The sequence below is a fragment of the Palaemon carinicauda genome, chromosome 2 (genome assembly GCF_036898095.1).
Source record: "Palaemon carinicauda isolate YSFRI2023 chromosome 2, ASM3689809v2, whole genome shotgun sequence".
In the NCBI taxonomy this organism is placed as follows: Eukaryota; Metazoa; Arthropoda; class Malacostraca; order Decapoda; family Palaemonidae; genus Palaemon; species Palaemon carinicauda.
Genome location: NC_090726.1, coordinates 51,367,116 through 51,392,305, shown reverse-complemented (window position 1 = coordinate 51,392,305; position 25,190 = coordinate 51,367,116). Strand labels below are relative to the sequence as shown.

Sequence of the window (25,190 nt, the reverse complement as noted above, 5' to 3'; positions counted from 1 at the left end):
CGCCTACAACTAATATATCAAATCCTTTAAAAGAATGTATAAATGCAAGTATAAGTCGATATGATATCCTTCGAAAGAATTTAGAAGAATCACAAATCATAATGAAAAGGAATCATGATAAAATAGCGAAACCAACTAAAACATATACCGTGGGTGATAACATCTATATTCAAATCAATGTCAGAAAAGGGCTCAACTATAAACTAACACCTAAGTTTGAAGGCCCATTTAACATTTTGGAAACATTAACGGCCAATAGGTTTAGAATTCAAAACGTAGCCCAACCCACGGATGAGAGAATAGTACCATTGTCTCACATAAGAAATTAAAAAGAAGTGAGGAAAAATTTTAATTTTTGTGACTAAAAGTTTTCTTTTTAATACAGGAGTAATTACATATATTTTTTCTCGTTACAGGTTTCCAAGATGAATTTTTTGTTGTTGGGAGTGATATTGTTCGCTCAGACATTTTTTTCGTATGGGATGAGTTCTAAGACTAAGAATATATATTTTAAATATGGAAATATAGTTGAAAGACAAGAAGACATTTTTATTACATCAACCAACGTAATTGTCGAAGTGCATATGCAAGCAATTTTTCTTCAAGAGAATGATGTCACTAGCTTAAGAACCGCCATTTCAAGGTTTTCTGCATCATTGGATGAGTTGCATAGGAGACATTTTCATTTGACTACTAAGAGTTTGCTTGGATCAACATTAAAAGTTGCAGAGATGCTATCTGATGACTTGAAAAATAAGACTGGAGAGACAGGATCTTTGGCTTATGACCTTTTGATGTGGACTGTAGGACACGAACAAAAAGAAAGACGGAATCCGTTCATTTATGCTGCATTAAGCATCTTTGGGTCTGTTGCAAGTTTAGGTTTAGGACTTTCCAATCGTCTTAAAATTAGTAATCAAAATAAGAAAATTGAGTTCTTGACTCATAAAGATGAATTGATTATGTCAGAACTAAGAGATCAGTTAGCTTCAATCAATAAAATTATGGATTTGTTAAATGAACATTCAGATAATATCGTTCAAATTATGGAAGTACAGGATTTGTTAGCAACATTAACGTATTATGATTCAAAGATAGATCACATACATAACAGAATTGCACATTTCATTGAGAAATCCAAGGATTATGTAGAAGCTATCACGTTAGCAACTAAAGGTGTATTGTCGCCCCATTTGTTGCCTATACGTTACTTAAAATTAGTTCTGGAGAACACTAGGGATAAACTAGGCTATGTTCCTTTGTTAGACGAACATAGGTTAGAATTTTATTACAGCCTAATTACAGTAAACGTAGATAATAACAAGATTAGGATTACGATTCCCTTTGATTCTTCTGATGCCTGGCAATCTTACAGGATATCACCATTTCCGACTTTCATGACGAATCACTCAAATCCAGTAATATCCAGTTTGACAGGACACGTATTGATTTCCCCAGACAAGGAAACATATACGGTCATTAAAGACTTAAATCAATTAACTCACTGTTCAGACGCAATGGATAGAAAAATATGTACAGCTGACTCATTTGAATTCCGTAAAAACTTGATGGATTCATGCGAGTTAGGTATAGTGCTAGACGGTGCTCTCTCCCATACAAGTGAAAATTGTCTGGATAAGCTTTATCCCTTTGACAATAAAGAATTCAATTGCAGACTAAATAATGGCTCGTGGATACGATACGACAAGGACGGCTTCAATGTATCATGCCCTGACGGATCCACATCCTTCAACAACATCTTCGTCGCAGCAGATGGCTGTATCGGGACTTCCCCGAATTCCATGGTGACTGGCCTACGGACAATCATCAGAGAACGAGCTTACTTCGCGAACTTCACGTGGACCTCTACAATGCCCGCACTTCCTCTCCCCTATAAAGGAAGTGTGGCAAAACGCTTAATGAAACTTACAGAAAAGGACCACCTGTCACCGACTTACAAAGAGATTCTTCACCCTATATTACTAGCTGGTTTTTGTGTAACGGTGTTAATTTTTATCGCCGTGAACATCCTTGTTTGGCGTAGGTTACGGCACAGCAAGCAGCTACAAAGGAACGAGTTGAATAGCCCTGACAATACCCCCTACCTGATCCAATTCAAAGCTGTATGAGTGGCCACCTCATTCGCTAAGGGAGTAATTTGTCAGGATGATGTTTGTATGAAAAGCTGATTAGTACGCTAGTAATATGTAATTAAAGAAATTCTCTACATTTGCATTGTTAAAAATACATTTAAAATAAAATTTAAAAAAATAAATAAAATAAAAAAGGATATAAATCATTTTTTTCTCTCGGCATCTAATAAAAATATATAAGCCGGAATGTTAAAAAAGAAAAGAGAAAAAAAAAAAAAAAATATAAGATATATAACAGAATCTATGGGCATCTAATAAAATGTATCAGCCCTATATATAAATATACATATATATGTACGAAACCGTGGTACGTGTACGTACCAGGAATTCGTATTTGTGCACTAAAAATTGAGTATCTTGTTTCTGACAAAGGTAACAATTATTCTTTATCAAGTTACCGAATCATTTGTAAGTCAGAATTTATTTTGTTTTTTGGTACCATGTAATCATTTGCTAGCAATGTACCATATATATGATCTTGGTTTTATCATGCATTTTTCTTTTTGCTTTGGTAATATCTTTTTTGTCTGCATTATTGTTATTATTTTTGATGTGCCTATTTGGACATTCGTCCTCAGTTGGATATAGCTAGTTTTGAACAAAGAATGATACGTATGTACAGTCACACCTAATAACCATGTTTCGGCTTGTTGTTAAATTTTTGTAAAAAAAAAAAAAAAATTGAGATAGCTGGCCGAGCTTATGTAATAGTTAGAATAGTAATATTACATGTTTAAAACAAATGACGTAATATGTCATGTTGGTTGGAAGAGCTGACCGTGAGATTTGCTATGGTCACTCAAATTGTAAGCAGGATGTAAGATGCTAAGTTGCCATTCTTTCTTAGTGTCAACACATTGTCTCTTCGTGTGAAAGTTTGTGACGTCACCGGATGCAGGTGTCTTCCGATTCCGTCACTTGGTTAAGAAAAAGCAAGCATACGATATTTGTGATATCGGTAATTTATTCAGTTCATATCTAAACTTCACCAGAATTGGTCATGTGGACCAACACAGCTTCCTCCAGTGATGGAGATGTTTAACTCAGTTGTTATTCACAATAAAACTTAAAAACCACTAAGATGTGTTCAATAAACCATTTAAATACATCTGAAAACAACTCATACTCAAATGTGTGCTTAAGACAGTAGCACACCAATAAATATACCCAAGGAAGCTACTGAAGGAACCTTCCATCAGGACGTCATGGCTATCTCACCCAAAAATAGATTTTTCGCTTCGCTCAAAATCTGTTGTAACAAAACACCGGGTTAATCACGGGAGCACAACTCCCTTAGAGAGCTACAAGAAAAGGAATGGCGTCGTAGTAGTAATAGGGAAGGAGGTCCACCGGGTACCTAGATCGGCACCCCCTTCCTTTCGCCACTCTTCCCCCTTACATCAAAGAGTTAAATCTATTTGGGGTGAAGATTGTTATTATGCGAAATCCTTAATTGGATACTCGCGCCAGGAGTTAGAATCCTGGAGACCTTCGGTTTATTTCTCTGGGAGTATCACTGTAGAAAATATCCCTTAGAAGGCTACCTAAAGGAACCCTTCCATCAGGACGACATGGCCTGAGCCCAAAAAATCCTTAATGGGAGGTAACTAAGTTCATTAAAACATGAATTTTGTGGTTCTGGAGGTAGCATTGTGAAGTGGAGTGGCACCAAGTGGCTGCTTTTGCTGCTAAAATTGCTATTGCAGTCCAATAGGTACAAGTACCAGGGGCTGGAGATAACATAAGATGGCATATGTATGTGAGTTTCTGGACTACATTTCGGTGGAACTGCAGCAAATGCTCCATTTTGTGACTATGCCCATGGATTGTCTTAAAAGAAGTCTAGTAAAATGTCTCTTCAAGTACACCGTATACTGTGGAACTGGCTGGAAATGGGGTGGTTCCAGTTTAGTCAAAGAATATGTACTGGTTTGGGTAAGGAGAGAGGCTATGATGTTTAGGGGGTCAGTGCTTTAGATGTCAAGGCCCTGTTATAGTGAAGGACTGCATGAAGCCAAAGCCAAAGCCAACTTTGACTTGCTATTGATGCAGCAAGGCATGAAACATATCACATTTTTGATGGACCTAGAGAAACACCCAGAAGAGATTTGTAGTGTCCTCTGCTACCCTTTCGAACAAGTAAAGGCACTTCCTAGCCCCTTGTTGCTAGTTGAGATTGAGGTAGGGTTAATAGAAGTGAAAGACCTTGTTGACACTGTTTAACCACAGGACATAGTTCATGGTTAGTTGATAGCTGTAAGGGAAAATTTAGCCTAGTGGCATTTGAGAGCAGAACATTAAGGGAAGGGATGCAAATGAGGAAAACTAGAGGCTACATAGGAGGATAGCGAGAATGATTGCAATTGTAGTGAAAGGCATTATTGCAGGATTGGAATTAGTAATGGGGATGGTTGTAAATGGCCAAATGAGTTGTTACTACATGTGAGGATGGAGTGAGATTTGGACAGACTGCTTTGGGGATGGATGTAGAACGCAAGTGTGTGGTGGGTGGTGTTCAGTCAGCAAACTAAGGAGGTGTGCTATCCTTTATACAAACTAGGGTTTGGACTTCCACACTAAGTTTGAATAACTAGTGGAACACTTCCTGATAGACGGGGAGAAAACGGTACTAATGAACAAGATGAAAGGTTTTAAGCGTTCATTATAAGGTGGCATGGAAGAAGAATGTGAAAGGTCTGTTGAAGGATGGATTGCAGATGGTATACTGGAGCCATGGGAGAATGCATTGGATAGAGGGTTGCTGCCACTGGTGGTAATTGTGCAGGCACCAAAAGGTAAAGTGCACCTGGCGTTGGACTTCTTGGATCCTAATAACTATGTACAGTGTCTCTGGCAATGACGCACAGATGTGTCAGGTGAGATATTTTGAGGGGAGTGGAGACAAATGGTGGAACTATTGCTATTGTTTACCTTCAGCTTCATATACCCAAAAAAGCTGGGAAAATATCAGCTGGTGAAGTAAAAGGGTAAGATTTATTGTCTAACAATGTTAAGATTCAAGAACTTTATATCATGGTACTAGTCTTTAATATGGTCTTTGAAATAAGGGAAATCCAGTACCAACTTGTACATTGAAATATTCTGGTCAATAAAATGGTGATGGTGGTAGAAGAAGTTGTGGAATAGCTGCAGCGTTGGGGCTGATGGTGAAGAAGGACAGTACAGGAAGACTCATGTTTGAAAGAAAGAATAAAGTCCCAGGAGTTCACAGTCTGAGCAGGGTTGGATGTTTTTGATGTGCAGATAGTTTGTGGGCCACTACCCTGTTTCTGGGTGTTTTAGAAAAGCTTGTAGCTACATCAAGAGAAGTGGAGGATTGAAATAGGAAGATATAGTGGGGCAGACATTAATGGTAATGATCAGTGAGGTAGTGAGGAGGGTTAAGCATGGTTCCACGATCTCTTAGCAACTGACACATCTAAAGTTGATGGGAATTATATTGAATTTCTTTTGCCCTACCATTTGTAATTTTGCAGTCATCGTTTGATCGAATATCTATCAATGGAATTAACACGACCTGGTCTGCTACTGGAGATGTTCATGTTTTTTAGATTTCAAAATGGGAGGCATATATAGGCTACTATACACTGTAGCCTAATCCGCTACGACAACTGCGTTGATTGATTGATTTAAAGTTTTCTGGCATCCTGACATTTAAAGTCATTGAAGCCGATATCATTTATTATATATAAAAATAACGGTTTGGGTGAGATAGCCATGTTTTCCTGATGGAAGGTTCCTATAAGTAGCTTCCAAGGGATATATGAACCACAGTGATATTCCCAGAGAATTTACCTTTAGGTCTCCAGAATTCTAACTCCTGGCACAAATATCCTTAAATTTTCTCTTAGGGATATCGCATAATTCAGAGGACGTATGCTTGATACGACACAGCAATCTCCACCCCGAATAGCGTATTCGCCTCAAGGGGGAAGAGTGGCAAATTTGGAAGGGGAGCTGTTATCAAGGTTACCCTATTTCCTACTACAGTTGAGTATCAAGATGGTGCTATATTCAAGATGGCGGTTATTCCTTGTAGCATTGAGCATGGTGCTACAGATAGTAGTTTCGGGAGGGATCTTGCCAAGGCCTTTTCTATAGAAAAGAAGGTCGGGTCCATCAGGACGACATGGCTATCTCACCCAAAAATAGATTTTTCGCTTTACTCAAAATCCGTTCTTTTGGCTCAAGCCATGTCGTCCTGATAGAAGTTTACCAGAAAATTACTAGAAAGTACTGTATCTGTGGATTTTCATAGGTGCCTTAACCTTGGGACAATTTTTTTATGGTCATCTGGACCATTGAGACAAATGACGTTACCGTTATCCGTCATTACCACTAATCATAGACAATGTTAGTGCTTCCTGCCCCCTGCAGGGAAGAGTCATACTAGACATTAGAAAAGGGGCCTCAAGGTTAGCATATATTGTATGAACAAACATAAGTATCCGCCCAATATACAGACGGTCTCACGGTTTGTATATATTGTCGGAACAATATAAGTGTCAACTATATCCATTGTTTGTAAGCATGCAATGATATGAGGTTTACTTAAATAAATAAGTACGAGAACTCTAGCATATTTAATGTGCAAAATGCAGGGCGAATTAGGACGCAATTACTTTCTAATAGACATTTATTTCGAATAAATGACTAAATGGAAAATGAGTGAAACGAATGTAACGTGTTAAAGGAATTATACGTGCAACGTATACATTTTTCCTCCCTGAAAGGGAAGGAATGATGAGTGCCACTCTAAAGCTGAAAATTTTGATAAATTTTCCCAATATAAATTCTGTAAATGTTGTATACTATCAACACTGTGTACTATGTACACACGGCACAAGTGTTATCTGTATAATTCCATTCCTGAGATTTTGAACAGTCTTAGTGTCACCATGGTGACACTTGCTTAAAAGGTATCGCACTGGAAGTGTCAACACTTTTTCACCCTAATTGATAGTCCCAATCAATTAACTGTTCATCGCAGCACTAGACGACAGGTTTTAATACACTACCTGCCGCCACCACATAATGCTTCAGTTCATGGACTTGCTTTGCGTAGTGTTTGTAGAACACTCAGGATAATTTCCACCCAGTGGATGAGCGAAGACACTCAAAGTCCATATACTGAAAAAAGTTCAGGGATGAAACAATTTTCCTCGGATCATAACCTGCGGGTGTACTGTCAGGATCCGCTCTGCGAATGAAGTAGGTGAGCTTCGCCCTCAGTTTTAGGGATAAGTTTGATCCTAAGGTTTCTCCTTTGAAGAGCTGTCCTCACCTGAAGTCTGAAGTTCTTTGAAGATAGACCTTTAGACACTCTACTGGACATAGACATCTTCCTTCAGAGGGCAGATTCTCCAGGGACCCCATCTTTTAGTGGGTAGCTCGTTCTTGGCGAGAAAGGCTGGATTAGGAAAGAGATTCAGTTCTCCCACTTCTGTGAACTGAATGTGGCCCTCATTTCTTGATAGTGCTACAATTTCACTAACTCTAGCCCCTGAGGCTATAGCGAACAGGAAAATAATCTTCTGGGTTAGATCCTTGAGAGAACAATCTTCATTGTTCACAGATGAAGCATAATGTAGGACCTTCTCCAAAGACCATGAGATGGGCTTCGGAGGAGCTGCAAGCCTAAGTCTAGCGCATGCCTTCGTGATCTTGTTAAAGATTTCGTTCGGGAGATCCACTTGAAAGGCATATAGAAGAGGTCTAGTCAAGGCTGACTTACATGTAGTTATCGTGTTAGCTGCCAGACCTTGATTATGAAGGTGGATAAAGAAGGACAGACAGAAGTCTATTAAAATTTCTTTTGGTCCTTTTGCTTAAACCCACTTTTTCCAAGACGATTCATATTGTCTTCTAGTTGATTTAGACTTATATTCTTTTAGGAAGTCTATACTGCCTTTTGAGATCCCAAATATTTTCTTAACTGCTAGGGTGAGAATATCATGAAATCAAGGTTTTGGGTTCTCTGTGATGAATCGAAGACAGTTAACTTCTGAACCCTTTGAGATAGTGCTGGGTTCGTTACAAGGGCCAGCCACAGCCTCAGTTCCCTCACTAGAGGGAACTAGTTGCTCTTGGGCTATTTGTGAGGCCACTAGAGCTGCCATTGCTTGGAAGGATCTCAGCATGTTGAGGACCTTCTATATGCCTTTCAAGTGGATCTGACGAACGAAATCTTTAACAAGATCCCGAAGGCATGCGCTAGACTTAGGCCTGCAGCTCCTCCGAAGCCCATCTCATGGTCTTTGGACAAGGTCCTACATTATGCTTCATTTGTGAACAATGAAGATTGTTCTCTCAAAGATCTAACCCAGAAGGTTATTTTCCTGTTCGCTATAGCCTCAGGGGCTAGAGTTAGTGAAATAGTAGCCCTATCAAGAAATGAGGGCCACATTCAGTTCACAGAAGTGGGAGAACTGAATCTCTTTCCTAATCCAGCCTTTCTCGCCAAGAACGAGCTACCCACTAAAAGATAGGGTCCCTGGAGAATCTGCCCTCTGAAGGAAGATGTCTCTCTATGTCCAGTAGAGTGTCTAAAGGTCTATCTTCGTAGAACTTTAGACTTCAGGGGAGGACAGATCTTCAAAGAAGAAACCTTAGGATCAAACTTATCCCTAAAACAACTGAGGGCGAAGCTCACCTACTTCATTCGCAGAGCGGATCCTGACAGTACACCCGCAGGTTATGATCCGAGGAAAATTGCTTCATCACTGAACTTTTTTCAGTATATGGACTTTGAGCGTCTTCGCTCATATACTGGATGGAAATCATCCTGAGTGTTCTACAAACACTACACAAAGCAAGTCCATGAACTGAAGCATTATGTGGTGGCGGCAGGTAGTGTATTAAAACCTGTCGTCTAGTGCTGCGATGAACAGTTAATTGATTAGGACTATCAATTAGGGTGAAAAGGTGTTGACACTTCCTGTGCGATACCTTTCAAGTGAGTGTCACCATGGTGACACTAAGACTGTTCAAAATCTTAGGAATGGAATTATACAGATAACACTTGTGCCGTGTGTACATAGTACACAGTGTTGATAGTATACAACATTTACAGAATTTATATTGGGAAAATTTATCAAAATTTTCAGCTTTAGAGTGGCACTCATCATTCCTTCCCTTTCAGGGAGGAAAAATGTTTTATGTATACGTTGCACGTATGATTCCTTTAACACGTTACATTCGTTTCACTCCTTTTTCATTTAGTCATTTATTCGAAATAAATGTCTATTAGAATGAAATTGCGTCCTATTTCGCCCTGCAATTTGCACGTTAAATATGCCAGAGTTCTCGTACCTATTTATTTAAGTAAACCTCATATCATTGTATGCTTACAAACAATGGATATAGTTGACACTTATATTGTTCCGACAATATATACAAACCGTGAGACCATCTGTATGTCGGGTGGATACTTAGGGTTTTTCATACAATATATGCTAACCTTGAGGCCCCTTTTCTACTGACTAGTATGACTCTTCCCTGCAAGGGACAGGAAGCACTAACATTGTCTATGATTAGTGGTAATGACGGATAACAGTAACGTCATTTGTCTCAATGGTCCAGATGACCATAGAAAAATTGTCCCAAGGTTAAGGCACCTATAAAAATCCACAGATACAGTACTTTCTAGTAATTCTCTGGTAAACTTCCATCAGGACGACATGGCTTGAGCCCAAAAAACGGATTTTGAGCGAAGCGAAAAATTTATTTTTGGGTGAGATAGCCATGTCATCCTGATGGACCCGCTCTTTTTTTCTATAGAAAAGGCCTTGGCAAGATCCCTCCCGAAACTACTATATCTGTAGCACCATGCTCAATGCTACAAGGAATAACCGCCATCTTGAATATGGCGCCATCTTGATACTCAACTGTAGTATGGGAAATAGGGTAACCTTGATAACGGCTCCCCTTCCAAATTTGCCACTCTTCCCCCTTAAGGCGAATACGCTATTCGGGGTGAAGATCACTATGTGTCTTATCAAGCATACATCCTCTGAATTATGCGATATCCTTAAGAGAAAATTTAAGGATATTTGTGCCAGGAGTTAGAATTCTGGAGACCTAAAGGTAAATTCTCTGGGAATATCACTGTAGTTCATATATCCCTTGGAAGCTACTTATAGGAACCTTCCATCAGGACGACATGGCTATCTCACCCAAAAATAGATTTTTTGCTTCGCTCAAAATCCGTTATTTTTATATATAATAAATGATATAGGCCTCAATGACCTTAAATGTTAGGATGCCAGAAAACTTTAAATCAATCAACCAACGCAGTTGTCGTAGCGCATTAGGCTACAGTGTATAGTATCCTATATATGCCTCCCATTTTGAAATCTGAAAAAAAATAAACATATCCAGTAGCAGACCAGGTCGTGTTAATTCCATTGATAGATATTCGGTCAAACGATGACTGCAAAATTACAAATGGTAGGGCAAAAGAAATTTAATATAATTCCCATCAACTTTAGATGCATCAGTTGCTAAGAGATCGTGGAACATATGCATACCATGGCAAAATTAACACATATCCTTTGCAAAACATGTATTGAAGTATTAGACTCGTTCAGTATGCCAATTTTTGTTTTAAATATATTTCTGAGAAGAGAATTTGCTGTTAAGAATAGTACCTATAATTTTCGATAATTTTTTGCATACCACCCCTTCTCGTTCACTCTCCATTGCTCCCGTCTACAAAGATTCACTGAATAGATTTATTGATTATAGGCCATTCATGTAGGCCTAGTTCAGATGAAGAGTTAGGTCAATAACCATGAGCTTTGTAAATCGTAGAAATTTATCATTGTGTGGATTGTGGAACTTATTAACTGTTCACTCCGGGCAATCTAAAGAAGAAGAAGCCAAATAGGTTTACTCCCTCTTTCCCATCACAGACAAGTGCAAAGTTGCTTAGTTTATAGTAATGCAGATTTAAATTTATTACCTCTATGAAATTAATATAATGTTACAGAACGTTGATAATTATTGGGAATTACAGAGTTCCAATGCAAAACGTTCTATTATGTTCAAAACAGGCGTCCAACGTCGCTCGCGATCACGGAATTAACAGGTTACTTCCACTTTGATAAGTTATGATCATTTATATTATCTCTTGAATTTTTGACAGTAGAGAATGAAGAGTAAAGTAGTGATTACCACTTTTGAAATATATTTCTACTGTAGTGAAGGCTATATACTGAATGTCCAATGAAGATAAATTTTGATGAATATTATTGCATTATCAGAAAAAGTAATAAATACTTAAAAATACACCTGGGGTCTTTTACTAAAGCATGTAGAAATTCCCCATAAAATGGGTATGAAGACAATGCATTAACAAATGTAACTTTCTGGAAAGTGGTAAGATTAAAGAAAATGTGGACTGGAAAATAGAATACATACCTTAGATCAATGAAGCCCCTGCAGTATAATGCAGAAAATCAAAATCAGAGGGTTAGGAAAAAGTTTTCTACTACCCTTGATAGAAGTAGAAGATATCATAAAGTATTAATTTTTAAGCATGATAATGGAATATTGTTGAATGATAGGGCGACATCTATCACTTTCTTTTATGAATTTAAGTAAATTGAGAAATCTTCAGATTGTGCTATGACTTTGGTCATCTCGTCCACCCAAGCTATGAATTTAAGTAAATTGGGAAATCTTCAGATAGTGCTATGACTTTGGTCATCTCATCCACCCAAGCTATCCACGGCTACTAAGTAGAAACCAGCTGGAGTGCCAAATAGCATTTTTGTATCTAACAGTTACGCTACATCATTTTTTTTGGTATTTGCCACCACACCTTGCACTTGCTGACCAGCCCTTAAATTCCGCACTATTAGGCACCTTCCTCAATTCTCCTTGCAATGCTGTTTTCTCATAAGCTTTGGGTTCCTCTGATTTTGTTTATTTTGTATCTTCCATTAAATATAATTCACTAGATAATAGACCATTTATTTGGTTATCTGGATAACAGATAGTTTATGAAAATAACCCACACTATGCAAATCATCTGCATTTTCTGATTTGTATTGATGATGAAGAAAAGTTTCATATTGTACCAACATATACAAGATAGACCAATTCTGAGATCGAGAATGGGACGTTTTTTCGTTATTAAGTAAAGTTCATTCAAGTTTGTAGCTAAAGTTAAGAAATACATTTAACAACCGTTTTCAGGATCAGAATCAGGATAAGGATAAGGAAAGTGGGGAATATGGGGAGAGGAAGTGTACCCCTCGATACAATCCAGTTTATAGCTCGGAGGCAGGAACTCGGGATCGGAAGGAATAAGGAAAAGGTAGAAAGGGAAGTACAGTAACAGGAGAAGAATAAAAGAGGGGTAGACCCTCGTGCGATGGCAACCCAATTGTAAATCATCACACACATCTTGTTCTTAATAACTGAGTCATTCAAACTTTCTGAAGATCGTTACAATGCTTCTATTTTATGAGAGAGAGAGAGAGAGTGAGATAATTTTTTCTACCATATCAGGATGTGCAAATAAATGCAATTGTCATGTTTCATCTACCGTTTGAAATGGTATCGTTCATGTTTTACATGGTGCAAAATTGGTATAAAAGTCTAAACTTTTCTATATAAACTCGATTATGAATTTACTTACACGAAGATAAAAACGAATTATTGATATTAATTACTATTATTATTTGATAAGCTACAAGTGTACCCTCAAGCAAGAGAACTGTATCCCAGGACAGTGAAAGACCATGGTACAGAGGCTATGGCACTATCCAAGACCAAAGAACAATGGTTTAATTTTGGAGTGTCCTTCTCCTAGAAGAGCTGCTCTTCTATCCTTACCAAGAGGAAAATAGCCACTGAACAATTATATTGATTTTCCGTCTTTACTCTACAATTGCTTAATTATTTTTTAACAAGATATATATTTTATATGTGATTTTTATAGGAAATTCGTTCCGATTTCCATTGCCATTTTCATTACTTAATTATTTACATAAAATGATAGAGAAGGCAAGACCTGTTTAGACGGTCTATTACGCAAGAATTTTACGAGTGCATGGATAATCTAACAAGCAAGCAAACAATGCATGGATAATTATTGGCCATATTTGTGAGTTTGCACACAATTGTCATGATTCATAATACCTTTGAAATGGTATTTTATTTCTAGCTTTTTATGGAGCAAAAAGGATTGTAAAAGGCTGGGAGGAACGTAGAGAGTAGAGGTCCCCTTTTTGTTTTGTTTCATTTGTTGATGTCGGCAACTCCCCAAAATTGGGGGAAGTGCCTTGGTATATGTATGTATGTATGATGAGTACTTTGACGTAAACAACAATTTGTAGGGTTTGTTACATAACAACAAATATTTATTGTCTATTTGATTTACGATTATTCAAGTTATTTTTAACGATATGCATGTTTTTTTTCTTATTCACATAAATAATTAATTTAGCTCGCTAATACATATTTGAGTTTCTACCTGGATTCATTATTTAGCTACACTACAAATCGTCATAGTAAGTAGGTTGACTTACGACATTATTGCTCACGTAAAAAAAAAAAAAAATAACATTTTGTAGCCAAGTACCGCTTACTACCGAATAATAGGTTTTCATTTCTATCTTAATGATATCTCATTTCGCCAGTCGTCTCTATCTTGAGCTTTTAATTCAATACTTCTCCTTTCATCTCCTACTTCGCGCTTCATAGCCCTCAACCATTGTAGACATGGGTCTTCTAACTCTTGTGGAACCCAGCTGAACGTTTGGTGGACTAATCTCTTTTGAGGAGTGGGAAGAGCATGCCTAAACCATTCTCCATTTACCACTCATCATAATCTCATCCACATATGGCACTCAGGTAATCTCTCTTATAGTTTCTTTTCTAATTATGTCCTGCTTTTCAACTCCCAATATCCTTCTGAGTGCTTTGTTCTCAAAGCTACTAAAGCTATTGGAGATTGTTTCATTGTCATACCATGACGCATATCCTTAGAGTAACACTGATCTCACTAAACTGATATAAAGTCTGATTTTTATATGTAATTTCTGACGATTCTATTTACAAATTTTACTTAACGTAGCCATAGTCTGATCTTTCACTAAACTAATTCCAAAGAGCCTGTTTTGGCGATGGTAGTTCTTAAATAGTTAAATTATTCTACCTCATTCATTCTTTCTCCTTCCAATGATATTTCATCTGCCATTGCATACTCCATTCTCATCATCTTTGTCTTTCTTTTGTTTATCTTCAGCCCCGCCTCGTATGATATTTCACGCATTCTGGTAAGCAAGCATTTCAAATCCTTTGGTGTTCTGCCAACAAGGACAGCATCATCAGCATACTTTAGGTCTGCTAAATTCCTATCACCAACCCAGTCCAATCCTTCTCCACCATCTCCGATTGTTCTATGCATTAAAAAATCCATGAGGAGAATAAACAACGTAGGTGACAGCAAATTCCCTTGGAGTATTCCGCTGTTCACTGTAAATTCCTTGGATAAGACTCTATGAACAGAAGTACAAGTCTACATCATTGGGTAAAGGATGGACTCGGAAGGATATTTTGATGGACTACGGAAGAACGAAAGAGAAGAGACACTTAATTGAGAAGGAAATATCCTTTAATGCAGGTGGTACAAGCGCTACATCATCGGGTCAAGGGTGGACTCTATTGGAAGGATAAAGTTGATGGACAATAGAAGACAAAAAAAGGGACACATTTCCGAGGAGAAAATATCCTTTGATGCAGGTGGTACAAACCCTACATCATTGGGTGAAGGATAGACTCGGTTGGAAAGATAAGTTGATGGACCATGGAAGAACGAGAGAAAAGTTTTTTTTTTTTTTTTTTTTTTTAGGAGGAAATATCCTTTGATGCAGAAGTACAAGTCTACGTCATTGGGAGAAGGATGGATTCAGTTGGAAGGATCAAACTGATAGACTATGGAAGATAAAAGGAAAGGGACACATTTCTGAGGAGAAAATATCCTTTGATGCAAGTGGTACAAACCCTATATCATTGGGTGAAGGATAGACTCGGATGGAAGGATAACTTGATGGACCATGGAAGAACGAGAGAAAGGTTTTTTTTTTTTTTTTTTTAAGGAGGAAATATCCTTTGATGCAGAAGTGCAAGTCTACATCATTGGGAGAAGGATGGATTCAGATAGAAGGATCAAGTTCACCAGATATGAAATAATGAGAGAAAGTTTTTTTTTTTTTTTTTTTTTTTTTTTTTTTTTTTTTTTTTTTTAGAATATCCTTTGATGCAAAAGTACAAGTCCATATCATTGGGTAAAGAATGGATTCAGTTGGAAGGATCAAGTTGACAGGATGTGAAAGAATGAAAGTTTTTTTTTTTTTTGATGAGAAAATATCCTTTGGTACAGAATTGCAAGCCTGCATCATTGGGTAAAGGATGGATCCAGTTGGAAGGATCAAGTTGATGGAATATGAAGGAACAAGTGAAAAGGTTTTTTTTTTTTTTTTTTTTTTTTTTTTTTTTTTTTTTTTTTTTTTTTTTTTTGAGGAGACAATATCCTCTGATGCAGAATTGCAAGTCTACATCATTGGGTAAAGGATGGACACAGTTGGAAGGATCGTGTTAAGTGAATATGAAGGAACGAGTGAATATTTTTTTTTTTTTTTTTTTTTTTTTTTTTTTTTTTTGAGAAAATATCCTTTATGCCCCCTGTGGCCGCGGGGGCATATAAAAATTAGAATAGCGCCAACGTTATCCCTGCGTGTCGTAAAAGGCGACTAAAAGGGACGGGACGAGGGGGCTGGGAACCCCCTCTCCTGTAAAAGTATCCTTTGAGACAGCAACAAAGAGATGGAGCTGGGGGGAGAGTGACTGCTCCCCGCACTCTAGTTTTGGGGTGTTTGAATGTGCGTGGATGTAGTACGATAGAGAGTAAAAGATGTGAGATTGGAAGTATGTTTAGAAGTAGAAGGATGGATGTATTGGCCTTGTGTGAGACAAAGATGAAAGGAAAGGGTGAAGTGATGTTTGGTGAAATGTCTGGTAGAGTGTCTGGGATTGAAAGGGGAAGAGCGAGAGAGGGTGTGGCTTTATTGCTGAGTGAATGGATGACAGGTAAAGTAGTGGAATGGAAGGAGATATCATCTAGGTTAATGTGGGTAAGGGTTAGGTTGGGTAGGGAATGTTGGGCGTTTGTCAGTGCGTATGGGCCAGGTAGTGAGAAAAGTGAAGAAGAGCGGAATGAGTTCTGGAATGAATTAACTAGGTGTGTAGAAGGACTGGGTAGAAGGAATTATGTAGTTGTCATGGGTGACTTAAATGCTAGAGTGGGCGCTGGAGAGGTAGAAGGTGTCATTGGGAAGTATGGCGTACCAGGTGAAAATGAGAGTGGTGAGAGACTGGTAGATATGTGTGTTGAACAAGAGATGGTAATAAGTGCTAGCTTTTTTAAAAAGAAAGATAGAAATAAGTATACATGGGTGAGAGTGGCAAATGGAAGAGTAGTAGAAAGGGCATTGATGGATTATGTGTTGATAACTAAAAGAATGTTTGGAAGATTGAAAGACGTGCACGTGTTTAGGGGTATGGCTAACGGTATGTCTGATCATTTTTTGGTGGAAGGAAAATTAGTTGTAGCAAAAGAGTGGGGGAATAAAGTAGGTGGATGTAAAAGGGAGCTAATGAGGGTTGAAGAGCTAATAAAACCTGGGGTAAAAAGTAAATATCAGGAAAGGTTGAAAATGGCATATGACGAGGTGAGAGTAAGAGAAACTGGTAATTTAGAGGAGGAGTGGAAGTTAGCAAAAGAAAATTTTGTTGGGATTGCAAGTGATGTATGTGGCAAGAAGGTTGTTGGAGGCAGCATGAGGAAGGGCAGTGAATGGTGGAATGAAGGAGTGAAGGTAAAAGTGGAAGAGAAAAAGAGGGCTTTGAAGAATGGCTGCAGAGTAATAGTATAGAGAAGTATGAAAAATATAGAGAGAAAAAGGTGGAAGTAAAGCGCAAGGTACGTGAGGCAAAGAGGGCAGCTGACCTGAGGTGGGGTCAGGGACTGGGTCAGTCATATGAAGAGAATAAGAAGTAGTTTTGGAAAGAAGTGAAGAGAGTAAGGAAGGCTGGCGCAAGAATTGAAGAGACAGTGAAAGATGGAAATGGAAGGTTGTTAAAAGGAGAGGAGGCAAGGAAAAGATGGGCGGAATATTTTGAAAGTTTGCTGAATGTTGAGGATAATAGGGAGGCAGATATAATTGCTGTTCCAGGTGTTGAGGTACCAGTGATGGGAGATGAGAATGAGAGAGAGATTACAATAGAGGAAGTGAGGAGAGCACTAGATGAAACGAGAGTAGGAAAAGCATCTAGTATGGATGGTGTGAAAGCTGAGATGTTGAAGGAAGGGGGTGTGACTGTACTTGAATGGTTGGTGAGATTGTTTAATATGTGTTTTATGTTGTCAATGGTACCAGTAGATTGGGTTTGTGCATGTATTGTACTACTATATAAGGGTAAGGGAGATGTGCATGAGTGTTGTAATTCAAGAAGTATTAGTTTGTTGAGTGTAGTTGGAAAAGTGTATGGTAGAGTAATGATTAATAGAATTAAGGATAAAACAGAGAATGCAATCTTGGAAGTACAAGGTGGTTTTAGAAGAGGTAGGGGTTGTATGAATCAGATTTTTACAGTTAGGCAGATATGCGAGAAATATTTAGCAAAAGGTAAGGAGGTGTATGTTACGTTTATGGATCTGGAGAAAGCATATGATAGAGTTGATAGGGAAGCAATGTGGAATGTGATGAGGTTATATGGAGTTGGTGGAAGGTTGTTGCAAGCAGTGAAAAGTTTCTACAAAGTTAGTAAAGCATGTGTTAGAATAGGAAATGAAGTGAGCGATTGGTTTCCGGTGAGAGTGGGGCTGAGACAGGGATGTGTGATGTCGCCGTGGTTGTTTAACTTGTATGTTGATGGAGTGGTGAGAGAGCGGAATGCTCGAGTGCTTGGACGAGGTTTAAAACTGGTAGGCGAGAATGATCATGAATGGGAGGTAAATCAGTTGTTGTTTGCAGATGATACTGTACTGGTAGCAGACACAGAAGAGAAGCTTGACCGACTAGTGACAGAATTTGGAAGGGTGTGTGAGAGAAGGAAGTTGAGAGTTAATGTGGGTAAGAGGAAGGTTATGAGATGTACGAGAAGGGAAGGTGGTGCAAGGTTGAATGTCATGTTGAATGGAGAGTTACTTGAGGAGGTGGATCAGTTTAAGTACTTGGGGTCTGTTGTTGCAGCAAATGGTGGAGTGGAAGCAGATGTACGTCAGAGTCAATGAAAGTTGCAAAGTGTTGGGGGCAGTTAAAGTAGTAAAAAATAGAGGGTTGGGCATGAATGTAAAGAGAGTTCTATATGAGAAAGTGATTGTACCAACTGTGATGTATGGATCGGAGTTGTGGGGAATGAAAGTGATGGAGAGACAGAAATTGAATGTGTTTGAGATGAAGTGTCTAAGGAGTATGGCTGGTGTATCTCGAGTAGATAGAGTTAGGAACGAAGTGGTGAGGGTGTGAACGGGTGTAAGAAATGAGTTAGCGGCTAGAGTGGATATGAATGTGTTGAGGTGGTTTGGCCATGTTGAGAGAATGGAAAATGGCTGTCTGCTAAAGAAGGTGATGAATGCAAGAGTTGATGGGAGAAGTACAAGAGGAAGGCCAAGGTTTGGGTGGATGGATGGTGTGAAGAAAGCTCTGGGTGATATGAGGATAGATGTGAGAGAGGCAAGAGAGCGTGCTAGAAATAGGAATGAATGGCGAGCGATTGTGACGCAGTTCCGGTAGGCCCTGCTGCTTCCTCCGGTGCCTTAGATGACCACGGAGGTAGCAGCAGTAGGGGATTTAGCATTATGAAGCTTCATCTGTGGTGGATAATGTGGGAGGTTGGGCTGTGGCACCCTAGCAGTACCAGCTGAACTCGGCTGAGTCCCTGGTTAGGCTGGAGGAACGTAGAGAGTAGAGGTCCCCTTTTTGTTTTGTCTTCATTGTTGATGTCGGCTACCCCCCAAAATTGGGGGAAGTGCCTTTGGTATATGTATGTATCCTTTGATGCAGAAGTACAAGTCCACATCATTAGGTAAAGGATGGACTCATTTGGGAAAATCAAGTTATTGGAATAGGAAGGAATGAGTGAAAAGTTTTTTTCTTTAAGGAGAAAATATCCTTTGATGCAGAAGTACAAGTCTATATCATTGGGCAAAGGATGGACTCATTTGGGAGGATCGAGTTATTGGAATTTGAAGGATCGAGTGAAAAAAATTTTATTTGTTTTTTTATATTTTTAGTAGAAAATATCCTTTGACGAAGAAGTACAAGGGTACATTATTGGGTAAAGGAATGACTCATTTAGAAGGTTCAAGTCGTTGGACTAAGGAAGAGTAATAGAAAGGGATTTTTTTTTCCCCGAGATGAAAATAGCCTCTGATGCACAAGTACAATTCTACATCATTGGTTATAGGAGGGACTCAGTTTGAAGGATCAAGTCAATGGAATATGGTAGCATATTGAATTGATTGGTGAATTTGTGTAGGTGGTAAACGTGATCTTAAAAGTAATTTTGTTTTTAATTTATTTACTTTTCCAGCCATTTTAATCTTATTAATAATATGCTAATTTTGATTTACAGGAATGGAGATGGGGAGAACCTGATACTTAGTCGGAGTAGTAGTAAAATCACAGTAACTTTTACTTTGATCTGCACAAGATGGATGGATACTTATTTCCCGGGGCTTGCTTCTTACAGTCTTAGCCCCCAAATCTGTACAAGATGACTCAGGGCTTTACGAAGAGGTTTCTATAAATGTTAATAAACAGATTTACATTTTTATAGTATATACATTTATTACATACGTGGAAGACAACTTAATTAAGTATAAACATTATGTTGATAAAAAGTTGTATGATGTAATCACTAAAATGTTTGATTGATTGATTGATTTAAGGTTCTCCTGACATCTAAGGTTATTGACACCGTCTCAAATTGAAGCTCAAGAAACTTTTACTTCGTGGTTTGTTAAGAAATAATGTATCTAACAACAGCTCAAAATTGGAAGTTGATCACCCAAAATAACGCGTAATAAGAATTAGATGACCCCCATTTTTTTTTTTTTTTTTTTTTTTTTTTTACAGTAGTATTCATGTTAATGATTGAAGATTTGGGCTTTCATGCAGTTAGAACGAATATTCAGTTCAACTTTTTTTGTATAAAATACTGCTCATTTCTATTTCCTTGTTTTGGGTCTTTTATTTTGGTTTGTACCTCTGCTTTAACTGGTAGTTATTAATTCTTCTTCTTTAGATTGCCCGGAGCTTCTCTCCGGACAGGGGCTTTTTTACCCTGGTAGTTATTAAGAATGTTTACAAAATGAAACTAGTTAATTTCTCAGACTGTGGGGCCAGCCTGTAATAAGTAGGACTGGCCTGGGATGTTAAAGTATGTAGCAAATTTGAATTTTAAGTTACAGTTTATGAATGAACAAAACAAGTATTTGAACAGTTGTTTATAATAAGTTGCCATTGTAGATAAGTAATAAAAAGATTTTAAATTGTATTTGTTTCCTTTGATACTATCCATTAACTTTGCAGTTTAGGTAAACATTCTTCTTTATTTCACATACATACTGACAGAAACTTTAGGAATACTTTAATTTTTATTTTGAAATCAAAGTTCACATGTCAATATGCATATCTTTAAGCTCGTCACTTGTATTTGATACACGTAATGACAGTTTAAACAGTTTATTAATATTCAGTACTAGTTGGTTTCTTGCATAAGGAATTGGTATTTTCGTATAATTGATGGAGTAACTTAATGATTTACATGAAAAACGTATCAATTTACAATTCCTTTAGTTGAAAGGCAGTATCAGAAATAAGTCATGTGATGTTTTACAGGACGTTATTTATAGGAAACTAGGGGAAAATCTTTCAATAAAATTAGTTCTAGAATTTGCAATGAGGCTAAGTGCTGGGAACTGCCGAATGAATGACGTAACTTGCCTAGATAACCTTGGTCTACCATGTTGAAACCTATATTTCCCTAATATTTTTAAAGGGATTTTGTTTTTACTGTTAACTTTTGGTCAATTACCTTAATTATGATTCTTAATACAAACCAAGATGCAACCCTAGTTGTAAAACGTGTAAATGTTACCAGCCTTAAGACCTCAATAGGGAAAGCAGGCCTGTGTGGAAAAAGACAAAAATGGAAACTAAATATTAAAAGCCAAACAACGAAATGAACATGACTACAGAGAAGCGGACACTAACAACAGTTTGGAAGATTTTAATAATGAAAATAAAAAAAAGAAAAGACAACTTCTAGAAACTTGATCAGTCGTCCTTGGCCATGCTATTGAATCTGTCTGACAAACCTTTTAAAAATATCACGAGTAACATTAGAATTGAGTTGTGTACGTTCCAGTGTGGCTTTAACCGAGCAATGTTCAACCCGAGACGATGAAAGGTAAATTTGCTCTTTAGTTATGACACTAATTGAGACCAGAAAACATTGATATGATTTTGGAGTGTCTCTGAAAGACTTCTTCATTTAGATTAGAAGGACGTGAGTAGTCCTTAAAAGTTTTGAATAAGGATCCATGCTCAATCACATACCCTGTGATTGCTTTTAGCACGATTTCCTTACGGCTTTATGTGGAAATATATTACCCATATGAACCATCACAGACTTTATAAGTATGTCAATACTAGTTGCATAAATATATTAATGACATATCTTCACTGATGATGTTCTTAACCAGATAATAAATGTTTTGAGCTGGCGTTTACTTAAGAAGGTCAGATAGTCAAGAAATAACAACTAGGCCCCTTCTAAATCAATAATATATATATATATATATATATATATATATATATATATATATATATATATATATATATATATGTGTGTGTGTGTGTGTGTGTGTGTGTGTGTGTGTGCGGCCGTATGATTTTTTTATTAATTCTCGTACACTGTCTTTCCCTATCAGTTATAAACATTCATGTTAGGTCTATTTTAAATCTTTCAAAGTTACTTATAAAGGGCATTTATAGTCTTCCAGACAATTATCCCATATAAAAGTATTAGCCTCTAAGAACGATATTACGAGATCTACCTCAAAATTATCATCCATATTTATTTATGGAAAAAAAAGGAAACAAACAGACGTAGGATACTGTACTGCAGGTGCTCGTGAATGTGAGTACTTGTGCGGCACCGAAAATAGACAGCGGGACGCCGCATTGACTCTGGGACGACAGGCGGTGAGAGTACTACAGGCAAAAACCTACCAGTTGACTTCTTCGTCCAGTTCCGTCCCAGGCAAATTTGCTGTAATGAGATATAGAAAACAGACTGACAAGAGAGAGAGAGAGAGAGAGAGAGAGAGAGAGAGAGAGAGAGAGAGAGAGAATGTTCCTAACAGTGACGTCACTGTTATGCCAAGTTCTCTTGCTTGATGGTACACTAGGGCTCACTATTCTATCTAATTTCTCTTCCGCGTGTTTTTTTTTTCATGTTTTTCATAGATTATATAAATTATGAAAGATTTAATTTAATGTTGTTGCTGTTCTTAAAATACTTGATTTTAATTGTTCATTACTTCTCTTGTAGTTTATTTTTTTCCGTTCCTCACTGGGTTGTTTTTCCTTGTTGGAGCCCCTGGCTTATAGGATTCTGCTTTTCCAACAAAGGTTGTAGCTTAGTTTGTAATAATAATAATAATAATAATAATAATAATTTATGTTGTTAAGTTGAAGCCCTGTCCACCTGTTATTCTTTTGGCTTTGCCTCAGCCATAATTGATGAGTCAAAGTACTAGGAATCTCATGCTGCATATAGTTAATTCTACATGTGAAGGAAAAGAATATCAGTAGAATTTGGCTTGTGAATGAAAATCATTTTTCCATCACATGAATTTTTTTTTTCATGTTCAAAATCAGAATGACTAAATCTGAAATTGCCGGTATATTGCAATGCAAACCGTATATTGATCATTGCAGCTATGTTGGAATTTTAAGGAGCTGAGAAGTTACTAAGTTTGAATTATTTATAGTTAGTTCCGAAATTATGTGTACATGATAAGATATGCAATCAACCTTAAGGTTGGTGTATCTTTTATTTATTGAGTATATATGGGTCAAACTGTAAGTTTTAAAGGTTTAAAGGCGTGACATTGCGATATCAAGCAGGACAATGCCCTAGAAACTGACCATAATTACATATGATCAGCCCCAAGCCCCCTCTCCACCCAAGCTAGGACCAAGGAGGGCCAGATAATGGCTGCTGATGACTCAGCAGATAGACCTATAGGCTCCCTCCAAATCCCCCATCCTTAGCTCACAAGGATGGTGAGGTTGCCACAGCCATGAAACTCCGAAACTTTTCAAAATACTTGAATGACAGATTGAAAAGTTTTCTTCCTGTTGTAGATCTCCTGGCTCTTATGTCATGGCACGGGCTCTTGCAGTCATGCTGTAACTCATTGTGGAGTACGTTTTCTTTATTTACATTTGCTTAAATATTCTTTGTTTTGGAAAGTATGGATATGAGCAATTTGGTTGTAACGTTCGTGTGACAAAATTTGTCAACTTAAAATCGTTTGCTCAAAACTTATTAATTTATATGCAATAAATATTGAATTATACTTCAAGAGTTATTTTATATAGAAACTGTATTCAGATATGTATATACATCAGATACTTAATGATTCTTATGAATATACCTTATACAATCTTGTTTTAGTCACTCAAACGTTCCACGGCAAAATTTAGAGTTATTTACTAATGAACGAAGGGGAAGTCCGTGGCGGCCTCTGATTGGCTCAAGCAAACTGCCAGCAGCCAACCATGATGATCCAGATGATTCCAGTCGAGTTCTGCAGGTTAGAAGTGTAGATGTATTCTCGTAGTGCTCGTAAATCTCAGAGGGTTTTGTTTGGTAAGTACAGGGTATTCAATATATTTTCTTAGTGTCTTGCTGAAGTAATTTGAATGATGTGAAGAATTTTCATTTTATATACGTCGTACCGTACTCTAAACTCCTGAATATAGAAAAAGCTATAAAATATTATCGAATGCGATTTATATTTGTATCTCTAAACAATTTGGCGGTATCGTTTTAGTTTGGTTTGAGCTCCAAATAGGGTGGAATAAATCATGGATGACAATAATCAGTTACTGTAATTTCTATTATTACTCTGAATGAAGTAAGTTACGGATCAACCTCTGACCTCGGCTATTAGTGTTAAACTTATGAATAGTAAGATATTAGTCGATAATATCCAGTTTATAGGTTTTTCGACATGACCGATGAAATTAAAGGTTAGGATCATTTGAAATCTAGCCAGATAAATTTCTTGTGGTGTATTATACTCAGAAATAATAGTTTCTAATTATTGGGGGCATTAATTAAGGTTTGATTGGAAGATTGGAGACAAATTTTATTTGGCTAATCAATTCTGCACAAAATTTGTTAGTTTATAGGGTTATTTTAATTCCATTCCAGGTAGTGTTTTTGGACCTTAGCAAAATGTGAATAGAATCATTGACTTTATGATAGGTCCAGGAAATTTACTCTTGCACAGCTTATGAAAACAGAAAATCCTTCATATGGGATACGTTTATACTGAATAATTCATTGTTTAGACATAACATATACTAGGGATGTATACAGAAACACTTTTTATCACCTCGCAAATTCTTCATTTTCTACAATGTAGTATGGCTTCATTTAGCGGTAGCCTTATGAAGTATAATTTTTATATTAATAGATGAAATGAGTTTCCCAAAATACATTTTCTCGTAATGTTGCAACTTAGTTGGCAGTTAGAAACCTAGTACGTAATCACCTGTAATTTCGCCAGACTTCAATATAGAAAATATCCTTTATGCCATAAAATTCTCCTCTCTCTCTCTCTCTCTCTCTCTCTCTCTCTCTCTCTCTCTCTCTCTCTCTCTAACTACTTTAAAGGGTCTCTCTCTCTAACCACTTTAA

At 37.4% G+C, this 25,190-nt stretch overlaps 1 protein-coding gene across 1 annotated transcript in view; it reads left to right on the top strand.

The window, feature by feature from the left end:
* LOC137624975 (ATP synthase subunit s, mitochondrial) overlaps nucleotides 1-20,293 on the top strand; it is a 339,973-nt gene extending 319,680 nt beyond the window's left edge. Inside the window, exon 7 of the mRNA XM_068355919.1 lies at nucleotides 19,824-20,293. The gene's annotated coding sequence lies outside the window, so the exon portion shown is untranslated. The remainder of the gene's footprint in view (nucleotides 1-19,823) is intronic.
* The last annotated feature ends 4,897 nt before the right edge of the window (nucleotides 20,294-25,190 follow it).